The following is a 20,710-nucleotide window of genomic DNA, read 5'->3' as shown; positions in this document are numbered from 1 at the left end:
TCCACCTTTGGAGTTACATCATGGCAAGGTAACTACACAACCCAAACCTCTACCGAAGTGGTCTTGCCCTTTAAACCTCTTATCCAGCCTATATACTTCATACTGTATTATATTAGTATATATTGTGAAAATAGCTCACGACCAAGACAAAACTACAAGCTCACAACCAAGGTTGTTATAGTTTGTAATTATCAATATCCTTTTTTTTGGTACTTTATTACTTTATTATACTGTCAGATTGAAACAAGTTACATTGGGAGTGTTAACTACAATATTTGCATTTTGAATTTTAAACTAAAATAGAATTATGAAAGATCAATATTTTCCCTATTTTTTCATGAAGGGGTTCTTGTTTAATTTATATCATGATTTACTTAATCACAATAAAAACGTTACCCTTTATATGCCATTTTCGGTCATACATCGCTAACCACGTTTAAAAAAAAATACACTATAATTAAATATTCTAAACACTAATTTGATTATTATTAGTATCACTGGCTGACCCATCTGAATAATTATATAAGTGTGAAGATTGATTTTGGTGCATTATTACTTTTTGTATAATGTTAGATTGAACAAAACAGTTACGTTGGGAGTGTTAACTAATGTGAAAAATGTAATTTCCCTTTTCTGTGCAGCAAACTTCTTAAAGTTTTGTAAAAAGTCAATCACGAAATAGTCTAATTTTAGCCCCTCCCCCATAAATACAAAGAGGTCACTTAGGTTACAAACTAAATGGGGGACATTTTGTGATTGACTTTATTTTTACGAAACTGAATGAAGGTTGTTGCAGAGGGAAATTACAGACAAAATATGTTTTCTCTTTCATTTAAAGGGGAGGGGGGGGGGGGTCAGTGTATGGTAGCCTATACATCTTGTAGTTAACACTCCCAACGTAACAAAAACATCTCACAGTCAAAATACGGTGGATATGGATGAGATTTATAAATACATATGAGATATATAAATAAATATAAAATATATAAATGCATATGAGATATATAAATACATAACATATATAAATGTGACCTCTCACAGTGGTTTGAGACACAACGGGGCCATGGTAATTTAATGCGTATGAAATGTATAAAACCGTAGATATGGATGAAACTCATGAGTTTGTTCTCTCTGCTTGTTTGACACAATGTGATTGTGTGTATTTTTCAGAAACGGACAACAAATCTAATTCCAGTAAGAATGAGGTGGAAGCACCAGGAGGAAGTTCTGTGAATACAGGTAAGAGAGAGACATTGGAAAATGACTTACTGTTGCTCAAATAATACATAATTAATTGCATGGATGTATGGATGTATGGATGTATGGATGGATGGATGGATGTACAGTGTTTCCGTCACCATTGCCAAAAATGTAACTGGGAACTAACCAGAGCTTTAGAGCCGCTGGAATCCAAACCCAGACCCATAGAGAGAGAGAGTTATGACATGCTTTGATCTCCCCGCAGAGCGGGCTGCTATGGGCTGTAGTTCCAAACATTGGAACTTCCTCATCGAGATAGACAGAGCATTTCTGCATTCCATTCTTACAATGGGAGTCAACGCTAGTGTCGTCACTCTCATTAGATCACGCTGTCCAAACCGCGCCCCTAGACCGACCACTCTCTGTCTCTCTCTCTCTCTCTCTCCTTTTATAATCTAATACTATACTAATGCCAGCAGAGAAGCACTTATTCATATTAATCTATAACAGATTATCATATTTTAACAGCAACAGTTTGGCCGTCTGCATCTATTTATAAACTCTTTGAATAGTGTGAGCAGAGAAGCAATTATTAACCTATTTAACAGACTATCGTATTTTAAAGGGATAGTTCACCCCCTAAATGATTTTTTCCTATGGATTAGTCACCCCATGGAGACTTGAATTCATGTTTTGTTTTGTTTTTTGTCTCATTCCTAAGCCAATAATTTGATGACCGGTAGGAGACACAAAGAAGACTCTTTGTGTCTCCTACAGAATCTGCTACCGGTCATCAACTTATTGTCTTAGGAATGAGACAAAAACAAAAAAAATATCCATGAATTCAAGTTTCCATGGGGTGACTAATACATAGGAAAAAAACTTTGGGCTTGTTTTTCTGTAAAGTTGCTTGTTGGTAGCTGCGGGTTGTGGTATTTTGGACTTGTTTCTAAAGTGTTTAGTTGCTTATTTTGGGGTTGTTTGAACCAGGGATTCTCATGTAAAATACCCCCAAATTAATATGCATTTGTCTGCGCACCCCCATCGGAAAATATGTTATGCCAGGGAGTCAGGACTCGCATTCAACATTTGTGTTGTTAAAAGGTTTAAAAAATATTCCACATTTTCTTTGAAATAGCAGATCTTTTGAAAATAGCAGATCTGCAAGCTCACAACGCCTTGTGTTGCGACGCGTTGTGAGCTTGTAGATCTGCTATTTTCAAATAGCCAACATAAAGGTTTTAAAGTGCTCATGTGGCCTATTAGTTGCTTCTTTTGGGCTTGTTTTCATAGACCTGGTTGCTTGTTTCTCTCGCAAAACCTGGCAACGCTGGCCTTGTCAACGTTAGACTGTCTGGGATCAGTTAACTTTACAGGTTGCAGATCCGGTCTAGACCGGATATGGCCACGGCCTTTGTACGTGCCTATTTGTTTCCGTAAACTACCGGATACAGTGGGCGGGCTCTACACAGGATTGGCTCTCTGAGCAGTAAATAGACCCCCCCCCCCCTCACAACTAACCAAACCACACACTCTGGCAGAGACAATTTAAATTAAACATTGAACACTAAACATTGTTGTGGTTAGTCCAGGCTGACACATTAGGATAGTTAGTTTACTTACTAGTTATAGTCAGTGTTGCATTGCTGAATTGGAACGTGGTTGCACTCTATTTTAATGACGTGACGCGCACGTGTCTTAACACCTACACTACAGGTCACACAATGGACACTTGATATGCATCTATAGGCTCATTCCTATGTTCATTCACCTGGTGTGAGTCAGGAGCCTTTGTAAACTTTGTTGAGGTGTGAATCTAAAGTAGTTTTAAATCTATGTGTGTGCCTGCACGTGCTCCTGGTCAAATAGGTTCTCGCCGTGCAAGGCCGTCCATGAGTAATGCAACCCTGGTTATAGTTATGTTTAATGTCATTTCATACAAAACTGATTTGTTAAATTTGATGTTGATATTGAAGTTAAGATGAACACATCTGTGGTACACATTGATTTATTGTTCTATATATTATATCAAGTGCTTTATGTGCTTGTAATTTCAAAACAATTGTACAGTACACAAAAAAGTGCTAGACTCTACATATTGTATAACATTGTGTGGCAGATACAAAATACAATCATAGAATTCATCGATAGCTTCATCATAGACAGCACTATCATCAGTGTTGTGTTTGTTTACACATGATCTTCCTATTAATATGTTGGATTCATGTTAGTGAATGTAGCCCCTAGAGGGCAGTAGAGTACAGGGTGACGTCCTGAGTGAGACACATATTTAAGAGGGTTCTGAACAGGCAACTAACAGGTGGGTAATCTGTGGGTCCTCACAACACTGCCGGTAGCGTGTTGTTGAGAGGGAGATGTTCTAGTGCTGACCTGTTAATCGGTAAGCCTGTTTGTTTCTGTATTGTATCCTCGCTTTTACTGTTGTAGTATGTTATATGGTCTACAATGAGAAATGTTTTTATATCGTCAGGTCTGTGACACTTTTGGTGCTCTTGTCGTGCCTGTCCATTGTTTGGGGTGTGGCCTCTTCAGTTACATGTAGGAATTTAAAAGCGAGGATACAATACAGAAACAAACAGGCTTACCGATTAACAGGTCAGCACTAGAACATCTCCCTCTCAACAACACGCTACCGGCAGTGTTGTGAGGACCCACAGATTACCGACCTGTTAGCTGCCTGTTCAGAACCCTCTTAAATATGTGTCTCACTCAGGACGTCACCCTGTACTCTACTACCCTCTAGGGGCTACATTAACATTCATCCATGAACACATTTTCAGACATTTAACTTACACTCTCAATACTTAGTAAACAAGATCTTTGGCTCTGTACTTGGTCTGCTCTTTGATACACCAAACCTGTTTGCTGAAAACATAGCCGATCTACAAGTTTAGCCTGTAGATCGGCCAAAGTTCCCCCCAGCATAGGGATGCTAGGGTTCAAGTGGTTAATGTAAAAAAAAATATATATAATAAGTTCCTATCACACAAATAGGAACATAGGTAGGCCTACAATGTACATACAAACAGACCAATTACTGTACCTTTAAAGGTACCTTAGGTACCTTTAAAGGTACCTAAGGTACCTTTAAAGTTTTACAGTTGTTCCCAATTTTGTAAAAGCTTATCCCAAGCTAACCTTTCCTATGTGGATATTTAGGTGGATATTTATTTATAACTGTTTCTGACAGCAAATGCACACTTATTATGTTTTCATAAGTTAGATTTCCCTCAGTTGCTATGTAAACACATCTCTGTGTACACATCATTTATATTACCTTTTAATTGTACATACATTATTTTGTTTTGATTGTATTGTTATTGATCCTCTTTTGCTTCAGCCATGTAAACATGCAGTATGTTTTCTCATGCTAATAAAGCCCTTTGAATTTAATTGAGAGAGAGAGAGAGAGAGAGAGAGAGAGAGAGAGAGAGAGAGAGAGAGAGAGAGAGAGAGAGAGAGAGAGAGAGAGAGAGACACACACACACACACACACACACACACACACACACACACACACACACACACACACACACACACACACACAGTGTTGCTTTTCAGATTTAGATTTAGGCTATTAGAAAATAGCCGATCTAAAAGCTCACACTTGTAGCTTGTAGATCTACTATTCCCCAAATATGGTTGTACATTTTGAAAACTTGAAATGGGACATTCTGCATAATGCGTACTTTTACTTTTGGTACTTTAAGTATATTTTGATGCCAACACTTTTATACTTTTACTAAAGTAAGTAAATTATGCATGCCAGAATTTTACTTGTAACAGAGTATTTCTACATTGTGGTATTGATACTTTTACTCAAGTAAAACATTTGAGTAGGCCTATTGTCTGTGATGCACTTTACATTATAAATAAAAGCCATTATTATTAAATCACAAATCATATATATATATATATATATATATATATATATATATATATATATATATATATATATATATATATATATATATATATATATATATATATGAAAATGTATTCATGGATGAATGTTATATGTAAAGATTGAGAATCACTGGGTTAACTGAAAAAATACCAAAAGTATTTTTAAACATAATTTAAAGTATAATTACTGCTATAGTAGGCTTCTACAGTATATTGTTTCAATTCAATTCCCCAACAATTACTTTAGCCAGTCAGTCAATAGTTGCTCGGCCCTGCCACCTACTGTCCACCTACTGTATTACACAGTGGGGGACGCCCCTAAAGGCAATACTTTTTAATAATCAGAACTATAGTGCAGACTTCTACTTTGTGTTCCTTTCTCTTCTCTTTAATAATCAGAACTATAGAGCAGACTTCTACTTTGTGTTCCTTTCTCTTCTCTTTAATAATCAGAACTATAGTGCAGACTTCTACTTTGTGTTCCTTTCTCTTCTCTTTAATAATCAGAACTATAGTGCAGACTTCTACTTTGTGTTCCTTTCTCTTCTCTTTAATAATCAGAACTATAGTGCAGACTTCTACTTTGTGTTCCTTTCTCTACTCTTTAATAATCAGAACTATAGTGCAGACTTCTACTTTGTGTTCCTTTCTCTTCTCTTTAATAATCAGAACTATAGAGCAGACTTCTACTTTATGTTCCTTTCTCTTCTCTTTAATAATCAGAACTATAGTGCAGACTTCTACTTTGTGTTCCTTTCTCTTCTCTTTAATAATCAGAACTATAGTGCAGACTTCTACTTTGTGTTCCTTTCTCTTCTCTTTAATAATCAGAACTATAGTGCAGACTTCTACTTTATGTTCCTTTCTCTTCTCTTTAATAATCAGAACTATAGTGCAGACTTCTACTTTGTGTTCCTTTCTCTTCTCTTTAATAATCAGAACTATAGTGCAGACTTCTACTTTGTGTTCCTTTCTCTTCTCTTTAATAATCAGAACTATAGAGCAGACTTCTACTTTGTGTTCCTTTCTCTTCTCTTGGTCGCTTGTCATCTATCTAAACAAGTCAATACGTTTGTGTTGCAGTGTTGCCATATTTTGTGAGAAATATGCAACCAGCTCTAGGAAAACAAGCAACTACACCACATCACAAGAGCACTTTAAACCTATGCAAGGGCTATTTGAGGGCGATGCGACGCATTGTGAGCTTGTAGATCTGCTATTTTCAAAAAATCTTTCAATAAAATGTGGAATATTTTGAATATTATTGGAAATGGAAGCTAGACTAAGAGGAGAGGTGACAATTAGGGAGCAGCAGTATGGGTTTATGCCAAGAATTGATTGATTGATTGATTGATTGAATATTTTATATTAGACAGAAATACAAAACAGCATGAGTACAGTCAAACACTTGCTCTAAAGGGATAATGGTTCGCCCTGAGAGTGCTGATGGAGGAGTATAGAGAAGGACAGAAGGAGTTTATCAGAGGTTATCCACATAATACTTATTCATTATTAATAACCACTTATAACTTATTAGAAACCACTCTTATTGATGCATTTTAAATGAAACTATGTAGTATTTATGATTGACTGAATGTTAATGCTGATGCTCTTCTGTTTTCAGCCCTCCTTGCTAAACTGACGGCCATGGAAAAGAGACTGACTGCGAGTGAGGAACTGAACCGACAGAATGCAGGTATTATAACCTTTATGTTCTATAATGAACCGACAGAATGCAGGTATTATAACCTTTATGTTCTATAATGAACAGACAGAATGCAGGTATTATAACCTTTATGTTCTATAATGAACCGACAGAATGCAGGTATTATAACCTTTATGTTCTATAATGAACAGACAGAATGCAGGTATTATAACCTTTATGTTCTATAATGAACAGACAGAATGCAGGTATTATAACCTTTATGTTCTATAATGAACAGACAGAATGCAGGTATTATAACCTTTATGTTCTATAATGAACCGACAGAATGCAGGTATTATAACCTTTATGTTCTATAATGAACCGACAGAATGCAGGTATTATAACCTTTATGTTCTATAATGAACAGACAGAATGCAGGTATTATAACCTTTATGTTCTATAATGAACCGACAGAATGCAGGTATTATAACCTTTATGTTCTATAATGAACAGACATAATGCAGGTATTATAACCTTTATGTTCTATAATGAACAGACAGAATGCAGGTATTATAACCTTTATGTTCTATAATGAACAGACAGAATGCAGGTATTATAACCTTTATGTTCTATAATGAACAGACAGAATGCAGGTATTATAACCTTTATGTTCTATAATGAACAGACAGAATGCAGGTATTATAACCTTTATGTTCTATAATGAACCGACAGAATGCAGGTATTATAACCTTTATGTTCTATAATGAACAAACAGAATGCAGGTATTATAACCTTTATGTTCTATAATGAACAGACAGAATGCAGGTATTATAACCTTTATGTTCTATAATGAACCGACAGAATGCAGGTATTATAACCTTTATGTTTTATAATGAACAGACAGAATGCAGGTATTATAACCTTTATGTTCTATAATGAACCGACAGAATGCAGGTATTATAACCATTATGTTCTATAATGAACCGACAGAATGCAGGTATTATAACCTTTATGTTCTATAATGAACAGACATAATGCAGGTATTATAACCTTTATGTTCTATAATGAACAGACAGAATGCAGGTATTATAACCTTTATGTTCTATAATGAACAGACAGAATGCAGGTATTATAACCTTTATGTTCTATAATGAACAGACAGAATGCAGGTATTATAACCTTTATGTTCTATAATGAACAGACAGAATGCAGGTATTATAACCTTTATGTTCTATAATGAACCGACAGAATGCAGGTATTATAACCTTTATGTTCTATAATGAACAGACAGAATGCAGGTATTATAACCTTTATGTTCTATAATGAACAGACAGAATGCAGGTATTATAACCTTTATGTTCTATAATGAACAGACAGAATGCCCGGGCTGGGCTTAATAAATATAGCCTACCTACAAAGGGAATTTAACACTTGCAAGGGGAAAAATCTCGCCTGCCCTAAATGTAATTCCTGGGGATGCTACTGTTATATAATATGAATGTTGATAATATTAGTATTGCTAATAGGGGTGTGCCGATACACTAATTTCACGAAACGATACGATACGATATTTGGCTCACAACTTCGATACAATTTCGATACGATACGATACGCACTTTTTTTATTATGAAAATATATGGAGGAGAAAAAAAGAAAATGCAAACAAATAATTCTGTTTTTGCATTATTCAGACATGCAAACTTGTAGCTTTTCAGCTACAATAACCGTTTTGAATCCAAATAGTATGACACCTGACCCGAAAAAAAAACATGTTGTCACTCTTTTCACTTCGGGGCCGTTTGCATGCCTGATTATTATGATTGTAAAAAAAAAAAAAAAAAATTCAAAAACGATATATTTTTTTTATTTATACATATCGTCGCAAAAACGTATCGCGATATATCGCGGGACGATATATCGGCACACCCCTAATTGCTAATCATCTTCAATGACACGGTCGGTCAGTCACTTAATAGTCTTAATGTTACCCTGCGGTCTCCTCCCCCTCCTGTTGAGTTGATTATTAGACGATGCAGATCCTATAGTTTTTCATATATGATGAAACACTGTTTTGTTTTTTAATAGTCATGCATATATTTTTCCAGTGCATACGACAGGCCTTGTTGACGGATTTGGAAGAGATTTCGAAGCTCTGGTTCCAAAAATGAACGAACATATAATGTATAAGATCCATTAAATTAACATTGAAGTGAGTGAGCCAGCTGTGAAAGTGTCCTAAGGGGGCGGGGCTTAGGGGGAGGGGCGGGGCTTAACAAAAGGTCTATTGTTGGTGAACGTTATACCACTAGAGTAGAGATGCTGGGGTTCAAGTGGATACGTTCAAATCTGTCCTAATGTAAACTGACATTCTCTCAAGTTGTCCTTCTGACATACTGTATCCATAGGCGGGTAATGAAGGCTTGGGTAGGCTAAGCCTTCCCAAATGTTATGCTGGGGATTGTGCAAATTATATATAACTAGACCATACCCGGTCGACGCATGCGTGGGGGGATATGCGCACATGATCTGGAAACCCGGGAGGCAGTTTGTCCCATAGCTGGGCAGCCGCAGCTATGGGACGACATTCTTTGACACCAAAACGCTAATAAGAAGCTGAGATTTGATTAAATTGAAAAACGGGCTTCACAGTTAAGTTCAGATGGTAATGGTCAATGGCTGTGTGCAAAATCAGAGCAATTGGTCCAGCCAGTGGGTAGAACCGGGTAGCTTCACCACCACCACCACTACAAACGCACGCACAGAGGTTACTAGAATTATAGTAGGATTATAGTAGGATTATAGTAGGATATATGTGTGCAGCATTATATAGACCAATTATTGGTCAATTGGTCCATATAGCCTTCCCAATTGTCAGGCTCACCCGCCGCCTATGACTGTATCTAAGGGAGAAATAATTATATGTTTGATATAAATGACATAAATTTAAGGTGCCATAAAGTAAAAATGTCATTCATGTCTTATGACATGAATATGAAATTTGTAAATATTGAATCAAGCGACATAAAACATGTGTGGGGTGAAACATAAAGACAGAGTAGACTTTAAAATGACCCCAGAGGTATTTTAACACTTGCTTGACTGAGCTTTCTTGCCTATCTACTAGCTGGGTCAAAATGACTCTTCAGTGTGCAAAAGAATGAATGTCTAAAATATGTCATAATCTGGGCTCAAACTTAAACAAAATAGTTTAACATTTGATGTATTTCCTCGTGTTTTCCTTGCTTACTGTAAGTTGATCTGAATTAAGAGTGTCTGCTAAATGCCTAAATTGTAATTTATGTATTTAAATGAAATAGAAACTTGGGTTGCAACTAGATTTTATATCTATAAGTATATGACCTCTAGGCCAAATTCAAGTTCAACAGAAATCTCTCCCTCACCCATATTTGATTCATAAGCGAATAATTTAAAATTCATATTTTTATGTAAAATCAGATTATTAACTGTAATTACTACCGGTGTTTTAATGAAACTGCATGAGTATTAATGAGTGATTTAATGTTAATATTGTGATGATTTCAGCCAACCTTGCTAAGCTGTCCAGCGTGGAAATGAAGGTGAACAGACACAATGCAGGTATTATAACTTCACATTTAGCAAATATTTAATGTACTATAATACAAGGTTTCTCAAAGTAGGTGCTGTGACACCCTAGGGTGCTGTAACACAAGGCCAGGGGTACCGCAGAATACTTTGATAATATTTGAAATGATCAAAATCACTTCAGTTTAACCACTTTAACCATAACCCTCTATACTTGAGATGCTTGGTGCGCTCTTCATCCATCTACACCAAAAATAACAGATCTACAAGCTCAAAACACGTCACAAAGTGACTTGATGTGAGCTTGTAGATCTGCTATTGTTGGTGAACGTTAGCACAAGAGTAGAGATGCTGGGGTTCAAGTGGATATTTTCAATCTGTCCTAATGTAAACTGACATTCTCTCAAGTTGTCCTTGTGACATACTGTATTTTAGGAGAAAATAATTACATTTTTACTTCCCGTAATATGACATAAATTTAAGGTGCCATAAAGTAACAATGTCATTCATGACTTATGACATGAATATGAAATATGTAAATATTGAATCAAGCAACCTAAAAACTGTCTAGGGTGAAACTCAAAAGCCAAAGTAGACTTTAAAATGACCCCAGAAGTGTTTTAACACTTGCTTGACTGAGCTTTCTTGCCGATTAACACATAGTGGCTGGGTCAAAATGACCCTTAAGTGTGAAAAATTACTAATGCCTAAAATCTCTCATAATCTGGGCTCAAACTTAAACAAAATAGTTTAATATTTGATGTATTACCTCGTGCTTTCCTTGCTTACTGTAAGTTGCTCTGAATTAAGAGCATCAGCTAAAAGCCTAAATTGTAATTGATGTATTTAAAATGCTATAACGAAATAGAAACTTGGGTTACAGCCAGATTTTATATCTATAAGTATATGACCTCAAGGCCAAATTCAGGTTCAACTGAAATCTCTCCCTCACCCATATTTGATTCATAAGCGAATATTTTAAAATTCATATTTTTATGTCAAATTACATTAACTGTAATTACTACTGGTGTTTTAATGAAACTGCATGAGTATTCATGAGTGATTTAATGTTAATATTGTGATGATTTCAGCCAACCTTGCTCAGCTGTCCAGCGTGGAAATGAAGGTGAACAGACACAATGCAGGTATTATAACTTCACATTTTGCAAACATTTAATGTACTATAATGCAGGGTTTCTCAAAGTGGGTGCTGTGACACCTCAGGGTGCTGTAACACAAGTCCAGGGGTGCCGTAAAATACTTTGATAATATTTGAAAATCACTTCAGTTTAACCATAACCCTCTATACTTGAGATGCTTGGTGCGCTCTTCATCCATCTACACCAATAATAACAGATCTACAAGCTCAAAACACGTCACAAAGTGACTTGATGTGAGCATGTAGATCTGCTATTGTTGGTGAACGTTATAGCACAAGAGTAGAGATGCTGGGGTTCAAGTGGATATTTTCAATCTGTCCTAATGTAAACTGACATTCTCTCAAGTTGTCCTTGTGACATACTGTATTTTAGGAGAAAATAATTACATTTTTACTTCCCGTAATATAATAATAATAATAAATAACTAGACCATACCCGGTGAAGGGCGCCCTTCACCATACCCGGTGAAGGGCGCGCGTCCCCTCGTATATATATAAAAAATTGCTATATAAAAGAGCAAAATAGGCTTGCTATTTTCTGTTGCCCTGCAGCAGGCTTGAGTATATTTTTGATGGCATTTTACACCACTAACAACATTAATCAGAGAATCACACGTCTTTGTCACAACTCGTGTTTTGTCTTTTTTAACCAACACAGTACAAAGTACTGGACACACAGATGACACACAGGTCATAGATGACGCAGGTCATAAACCTGGAAATACAGGAAAATAAACATTGTATTACCATATATTCATAGCATATATGATTCACAATTAAACAGCAGGTAATGTAGCACAGTCTATCACAGTAGAACCGAAATAGCAGAAAATGACTACAATACCCATGAGGCATTCTGAACCATGAGCCAACAACGCGTCGCCCCAGCTACCATTAAGTTACAGTGTCCAAGTTACAATACACAAAATACACCAAAATAATACTTTTCAATGGACTACTTGGGTAGCACTGATAATATTAACCACAGTAAGGTTCATAAAGTGTGTTGATGAAACGTTTACATTGTTGATTAAGTCACGATGACGACGTTAGCATTAGCGTTAGCCGCATGCTAGCGCCAAACGTCCGTTAGCTTAGCATCACGCTAACGGCTCATAGTAACTTGGTTTGGCTAATAAACATTAATCCCAACTAACGCCAACACAGTAATGGATGTAAACATACACAGACATGCTTTGGACATTATTATCAGGTTGCATGTTGGTGGTATGGGGTTCGTTTGGTTTGGCCTCGTTTTCATAGACCTCGTTGCTTTTTTCTCTCGCGAAACCTTTATTTATATAGCACCTCTCAAAACTGGGTTACAAAGTGCTTCACACAAAAAAACAGCAAAATAAGAAGTACACAAAACAAAAAACAAGATACAAATTAAAAACTATGCAGAAAACAAAACAGAGATGCACATGACCTAGACTAAGGCTGGGCATTAAAAGCTAATCTTTAGAAGTGGGTTTTAAGGAGGGATTTAAACCGGGGAACAGACTCTGTGAGCCTGATCTCTAGGGGCAGGGCATTCCAAAGGGTAGGGGCTCTGAAAGTGAAGGCCATGCGACCTTTTGCATTTAACAGACCCTTTGGAATGTCCAGGAGTGCTTGGTTGGAGGATCTAAGACTGCGTGGAGGCTCATATGGGGGGAGTAGGTCCAAGATATAGGGTGGGGCAAGACCTAGCCTGGCCTCATGAGTAGTGAGTAGGATTTTGTAATTGATTCTAAATTCAACTGGGAGCCAATGGAGGGATGCCAGAATGGGAGTGATATGATCACATTTCCTTGTACCAGTTAAGAGACGGGCCGCAGCATTTTGAACCAGATGAAGGCTGTGGATGGATTTTTTGGAGAGGGAGGTGTAGAGGGAATTACAGTAGTCCAACCGCGAGAAGATGAAGGCATGAACAACTTTTTGTAGGTCTGTGATGGACAGGAATGATTTAATTTTTGCTATATTTCGGAGGTGATAAAATGATGATTGAACGACCTTTTTAACGTGCTGTTGGAAGTTGAGGTCTGGGTCGAAGGTGACACCCAGGTTTCTAACTGTGGCTTTGAGATTTGGACCTAGTGGGCCGAGGTTGTTTTCAATCTGGGCTCTGGCGAGGGGGGAGCCGAACACCAGGACCTCTGATTTGTTGACATAAATTTAAGGTGCCATAAAGTAACAATGTCATTCATGACTTATGACATGAATATGAAATATGTAAATATTGAATCAAGCAACATAAAAACTGTCTAGGGTGAAACTCAAAAGCCAAAGTAGACTTTAAAATGACCCCAGAAGTGTTTTAACACTTGCTTGACTGAGCTTTCTTGCCGATTAACACATAGTGGCTGGGTCAAAATGACCCTTAAGTTTGAAAAATTATTAATGCCTAAAATCTCTCATAATCTGGGCTCAAACTTAAACAAAATGGTTTAACATTTGATGTATTACCTCGTGCTTTCCTTGCTTACTGTAAGTTGCTCTGAATGAAGAGCATCTGCTAAAAGCCTAAATTGTAAATTGTATTTATGTATTTAAAATGCTATAACAAAATAAAAACTTGGGTTACAGCCAGATTTTATATCCATAAGTATATGACCTCTAGGATAAATTAGGTTCAACAGATATCTCTCCCTCACCTCACCCATATTTGATTCATAGATTTCAAAAGCTAAGGTTTTTTGTCCACTCAGATTAACTGTAATTACTACTGGTGTTTTATTCTAACTACATGAGTATTAATGAGTGATTTAATGTTAATATTGTGATGATTTCAGCCAACCTTGCTCAACTGTCCAGCCTAGCAATGAGGGTCAACGTAAGTGAAGGTCAAATGGAGCAACTGAACAAACACCAAGCAGGTATTATAACTTCACATTTAGCAAACATGTATGTACTATAATGCAGGGTTTCTCAAAGTAGGTGCTGTGACACCCTAGGGTGCCGTGACACAAGTCCAGGGGTGCCACAGAATACTTTGATAATATTTGGAATGATCAAAATCACTTCAGTTTGACCACTTTAACCATAACCCTCTATACTTGAGATGCTTGGTGTGCTCTTTTTCCATCTACACCAAATCTCTTCAACAAAAATAGCAGAACTACAACTCATAACATGTCACAAAGTGACTTGATGTGAGCTTGTAGATCTGCTATTTTTGGTGAACGTCACCATAAGATTACAAATGCTGGGGTTCAAGTGGATATTTTCAAATCGGTCCTAATGGAAACTGACATTCTCTCAAGTTGTCCTTCTGACATACTGTATCCTTAGGCGGGTAATGAAGGCTTGGGTAGGCTAAGCCTTCCCAAATGTTATGCTGGGGATTGTGAAAATTATATATAACTAGACCATACCCGGTCGACGCATCCGTGGGGGGATATGCGCACATGATCTGGCAACCCGGGAGGCAGTTCGTCCCATAGCTGGGCAGCCCCGTAACCATGGCGACAGTGTTTGACACAAAAACGCTAATAAGAAGCTGAGATTTGATGAAATTGAAAAGTTCAGATGGTAATGGTCAATGGCTGAGTGCAAAATCAGAGCAATTGCTCCAGCCAATGAGGAGAACCGGGTAGCTTCACCTACTCCCACTACGCCCTTCACTACGCCCTTACTAGAATTATAGTATGATATATGTGTGCAGCATTATATAGACCAATTATTGGTCAATTGGTCCATATAGCCTTCCCAATTGTCAGGCTCACCCGCCGCCTATGACTGTATCTTAGGGGGAAAGAATTATATTTTTGATATAAATGACATACATTTAAGGTGCCATAATTTAAGGTGCCATAAAGTAACAATGTCATTCATGACTTATGACGTGAATATGAAATATGTAAATATTGAATCAAGCAACATAAAAACTGTCTGGGGTGAAACTCAAAAGCCAAAGTAGACTTTAAAATGACCCCAGAAGTGTTTTAACACTTGCTTGACTGAGCTTTCTTGCCGATTAACACATAGTGGCTGGGTCAAAATTACCCTTAAGTGTGAAAAATTATGAATGCCTAAAATCTCTCATAATCTGGGCTCAAACTTAAACAAAATGGTTTAACATTTGATGTATTACCTCGTGATTTCCTTGCTTACTGTAAGTTTCTCTGAATTAAGAGCATCAGCTAAAAGCCTAAATTGTAATTGATGTATTTAAAATGCTATAACGAAATAAAAACTTGGGTTACAGCCAGATTTTATATCCATAAGTATATGACCTCAAGGCCAAATTCAGGTTAAACTGAAATCTCTCCCTCACCCATATTTGATTCATAAGCGAATATTTTAAAATTCATATTTTTATGTCAAATTACATTAACTGTAATTACTACTGGTGTTTTAATGAAACTGCATGAGTATTAATGAGTGATTTAATGTTAATATTGTGATGATTTCAGCCAACCTTGGTAAGCTGTCCAGCGTGGAAATGAAGGTGAACAGACACAATGCAGGTATTATAACATCACATTTAGCAAACATTTAATGTACTATAATGCAGGGTTTCTCAAAGTGGGTGCTGTGACACCCTAGGGTGCTGTAACACAAGTCCAGGGGTACCGCAGAATACTTTGATAATATTTGAACTGATCAAAATCACTTCAGTTTAACCACTTTAACCATAACCCTCTATACTTGAGATGCTTGGTGCGCTCTTCCATCTACACCAAAAATAACAGATCTACAAGCTCAAAACACGTCACAAAGTGACTTGATGTGAGCTTGTAGATCTGCTATTGTTGGTGAACGTTATAGCACAAGAGTAGAGATGCTGGGGTTCAAGTGGATATTTTCAATCTGTCCTAATGTAAACTGACATTCTCTCAAGTTGTCCTTGTGACATACTGTATTTTAGGAGAAAAGAATTACATTTTTACTTCCCGTAATATAATAATAATAATAAATAATAAAACTTTATTTATATAGCACCTCTCAAAACTGGGTTACAAAGTGCTTCACACAAAAAAACAGCAAAATAAGAAGTACACAAAACAAAAAACAAGATAAAAATTAAAAACAATGCAGAAAACAAAACAGAGATGCACATGACCTAGACTAAGGCTGGGCATTAAAAGCTAATCTATAGAAGTGGGTTTTAAGGAGGGATTTAAACCGGGGAACAGACTCTGTGAGCCTGATCTCTAGGGGCAGGGCATTCCAAAGGGTAGGGGCTCTGAAAGTGAAGGCCATGCGACCTTTTGCATTTAACAGACCCTTTGGAATGTCCAGGAGTGCTTGGTTGGAGGATCTAAGACTGCGTGGAGGCTCATATGGGGGGAGTAGGTCCAAGATATAGGGTGGGGCAAGACCTAGCCTGGCCTCATGAGTAGTGAGTAGGATTTTGTAATTGATTCTAAATTCAACTGGGAGCCAATGGAGGGATGCCAGAATGGGAGTGATATGATCACATTTCCTTGTACCAGTTAAGAGACGGGCCGCAGCATTTTGAACCAGCTGAAGGCTGTGGATGGATTTTTTGGAGAGGGAGGTGTAGAGGGAATTACAGTAGTCCAACCGCGAGAAGATGAAGGCATGAACAACTTTTTGTAGGTCTGTGATGGACAGGAATGATTTAATTTTTGCTATATTTCGGAGGTGATAAAATGATGATTGAACGACCTTTTTAACGTGCTGTTGGAAGTTGAGGTCTGGGTCGAAGGTGACACCCAGGTTTCTAACTGTGGCTTTGAGATTTGGACCTAGTGGGCCGAGGTTGTTTTCAATCTGGGCTCTGGCGAGGGGGGAGCCGAACACCAGGACCTCTGATTTGTTGACATAAATTTAAGGTGCCATAAAGTAACAATGTCATTCATGACTTATGACATGAATATGAAATATGTAAATATTGAATCAAGCAACATAAAAACTGTCTAGGGTGAAACTCAAAAGCCAAAGTAGACTTTAAAATGACCCCAGAAGTGTTTTAACACTTGCTTGACTGAGCTTTCTTGCCGATTAACACATAGTGGCTGGGTCAAAATAACCCTTAAGTGTGAAAAATTATTAACGCCTAAAAACTCTCATAATCTGGGCTCAAACTTAAACAAAATGGTTTAACATTTGATGTATTACCTCTTGCTTTCCTTGCTTACTGTAAGTTGCTCTGAATTAAGAGCATCTGCTAAAAGCCTAAATTGTAAATTGTATTTATGTATTTAAAATGCTATAACAAAATAAAAACTTGGGTTACAGCCAGATTTTATATCCATAAGTATATGACCTCTAGGATAAATTAGGTTCAACAGATATCTCTCCCTCACCTCACCCATATTTGATTCATAGATTTCAAAAGCTAAGGTTTTTTGTCGACTCAGATTAACTGTAATTACTACTGGTGTTTTATTCTAACTACATGAGTATTAATGAGTGATTTAATGTTAATATTGTGATGATTTCAGCCAACCTTGCTCAACTGTCCAGCGTAGCAATGAGGGTGGAGCAACTGAACAGACACCAAGCAGGTATTATAACTTCACATTTAGCAAACATGTTATGTACTATAATGCAGGGTTTCTCAAAGTAGGTGCTGTGACACCCTAGGTAGGGTGCCGTGACACAAGTCCAGGGGTGCCACAGAATACTTTAATAACATTTGGAATGATCAAAATCACTTCAGTTTGACCACTTTAACCATAACCCTCTAAACTTGAGATGCTTGGTGTGCTCTTTTTCCATCTACACCAAATCTCTTCAACAAAAATAACAGAACTACAACTCATAACATGTCACAAAGTGACTTGATGTGAGCTTGTAGATCTGCTATTTTTGGTGAACGTCACCATAAGATTACAAATGCTGGGGTTCGAGTGGATATGTTCAAATCGGTCCTAATGGAAACTGACATTCTCTCAAGTTGTCCTTCTGACATACAGTACTGTATCCTTAGGCGGGTAATGAAGGCTTGGGTAGGCTAAGCCTTCCCAAATGTTATGCTGGGGATTGTGCAAATCATATATAATATATGTGTGCAGCATTATATAGACCAATTATTGGTCAATTGGTCCATATAGCCTTCCCAATTGTCAGGCTCACCCGCCGCCTATGATCTTAGGGGGAAAGAATTATATTTTTGATATAAATGACATAAATTTAAGGTGCCATAAAGTAACAATGTCATTCATGTCTTATGACATGAATATGAAATTTGTAAATATTGAATCAAGCAACATAAAACATGTGTGGGGTGAAACATAAAGCCAGAGTAGACTTTAAAATGACCCCAGAGGTATTTTAACACTTGCTAGACTGAGCTTTCTTGCCTATCTACTAGCTGGGTCAAAATGACTCTTCAGTGTGCAAAAGAATGAATGTCTAAAATATGTCATAATCTGGGCTCATTGCTCAAACTTAAACAAAATAGTTTAACATTTGATGTATTACCTCGTGTTTTCCTTGCTTACTGTAAGTTGCTCTGAATTAAGAGCATCTGCTAAAAGCCTAAATTGTAATTGATGTATTTAAAATGCTATAACGAAATGAAAACTTGGGTTGCAACCAGATTTTATATCTATAAGTATATGACCTCAAGGCCAAATTCAGGTTCAACAGAAATCTCTCCCTCACCCATATTTGATTCATAAGCGAATATTCTAAAATTCATATTTTTTATGTCAGATCAGATTAACTGTAATTACTGGTGGTGTTTTAATGAAACTGCATGAGTATTAATGAGTGATTTAATGTTAATATTGTGATGATTTCAGCCAACCTTGCTAAGCTGTCCAGCGTAGATATGAGGGTCAATGTAAGTGAAGGTCAAATGGAGCAACTGAACAAACACAATGCAGGTATTATAACTTCACATTTAGCAAACATTGTACGTACTATAATGGAGGGTTTCTCTAAGTGTGTGCTTTGACACCTCAGGGTGCTGTAACACAAGTCCAGGGGTGCCGCAAAATACTTTGATAATATTTGAACTGATCAAAATCACTTCAGTTTAACCATAACCCTCTATATTTGAGATGCTTGGTGCGCTCTTCCATCTACACCAAAAATAACAGATCTACAAGCTCAAAACACGTCACAAAGTGACTTGATGTGAGCATGTAGATCTGCTATTGTTGGTGAACGTTATCGCAAAAGAGTAGAGATGCTGGGGTTCAAGTGGATATTTTCAATCTGTCCTAATTGGAAACTGACATTCTCTCAAGTTGTCCTTGTGACATACTGTATCTTAGGAGGAAATAATGACATTTTTACGTCTCATAATGTGACATAAATTTAAGTTACCATAAAGTAACAATGTCATTCATGTCTTATGAGATGAATATGAAATATGTAAATGTTGAATCAAGCAACATAAAAACTGTCTGGAGTGAAACACAAAAGCCAGAGTAGACTTTGACCCAGAAGTGTTTTAACACTTACTTGATTGAGCTTTCTTGCCTACTAACACCTACTGCAGTGGCGTCGTTAGGGGGGGGGCTTCGGTGGCTATAGCCACCAATGTTTTACCCAAAGCCACCAATAAAAAAATAAATATATATATATATATATATATATATTTTTTTTTTTTTTTTTTTTAATTATATATCTATCACCCTAACCTAACCCTACCCCTAACCCTAAACCCGAAATAAAGTAACAAAAAACGGGGGGAAAAGTACCCAAGTCCGCGGAATCCACGCGGGGGGTGGGGGGGGTGGGGGGGGTGGGGGGGCATGTGCCCGTTGCCTGCGGGGCTAAGCCCCCGGTCTAGTAGAGACCTAGCGACGCATCTGACCTACTGTTTGGGTCAAAATTACCCTTCAGTGTGAACACGAATGTATGCCTAAAATCTCTCTTCATCTGGGCTCAAACCAGCAGATTTTATTAAAATAACTTCATGGTCTCCAGGCTAAATTCAGGTTCAACAGAAATCTCTCCCTCAGCCATATTTGATTCATAGTAATATCAAATATTTTTTATGATAAATCAGATTAACTGTAAACAGTGCTGGTGTTTTAATCAAACTGCATGCATATTAATGGGTGATTTAATGTAATGTATTGTGATGATTTCAGCCAACCTTGCTCAGCTGTCCAGCGTAGACATGAGGTTGAATCTAACTGAGAGTCGAGTGGAGGAAGTGAACAGACACAATGAAGGTATTGTACTTTCATTGTTAGAAAACTCATGTTGAAAACTCTGACAATACCTACTGATTAGTGTGGCTGTTGATTCTGATTGTCTCTAGGCAACCCCAGTATTGTTCTTACACACAATGTCACAAA

At 37.1% G+C, this 20,710-nt stretch overlaps 1 long non-coding RNA gene across 2 annotated transcripts; it reads left to right on the top strand.

Moving 5' to 3' along the window:
* The first annotated feature begins 1,167 nt into the window (after nt 1–1,167).
* LOC311053718 lies at nt 1,168–20,584 on the top strand. 2 transcript variants are annotated; one of them, XR_014601671.1, is made up of 3 exons: nt 1,168–1,239; nt 6,752–6,823; nt 20,501–20,584. It is a non-coding gene; the product is annotated as an uncharacterized lncRNA (long non-coding RNA). The 2 variants fall into 2 exon arrangements; XR_014601672.1 differs by lacking the exon at nt 20,501–20,584 and adding an exon at nt 11,428–11,449.
* Nucleotides 20,585–20,710: the final 126 nt, after the last annotated feature.

This window comes from Gymnoscopelus microlampas, assembly GCF_963454915.1.
Source record: "Gymnoscopelus microlampas genome assembly, chromosome: 10".
In the NCBI taxonomy this organism is placed as follows: Eukaryota; Metazoa; Chordata; class Actinopteri; order Myctophiformes; family Myctophidae; genus Gymnoscopelus; species Gymnoscopelus microlampas.
The sequence above is the reverse complement of the archived record's forward strand: the minus strand, read 5'-3'. Positions and strand labels throughout refer to the sequence as shown.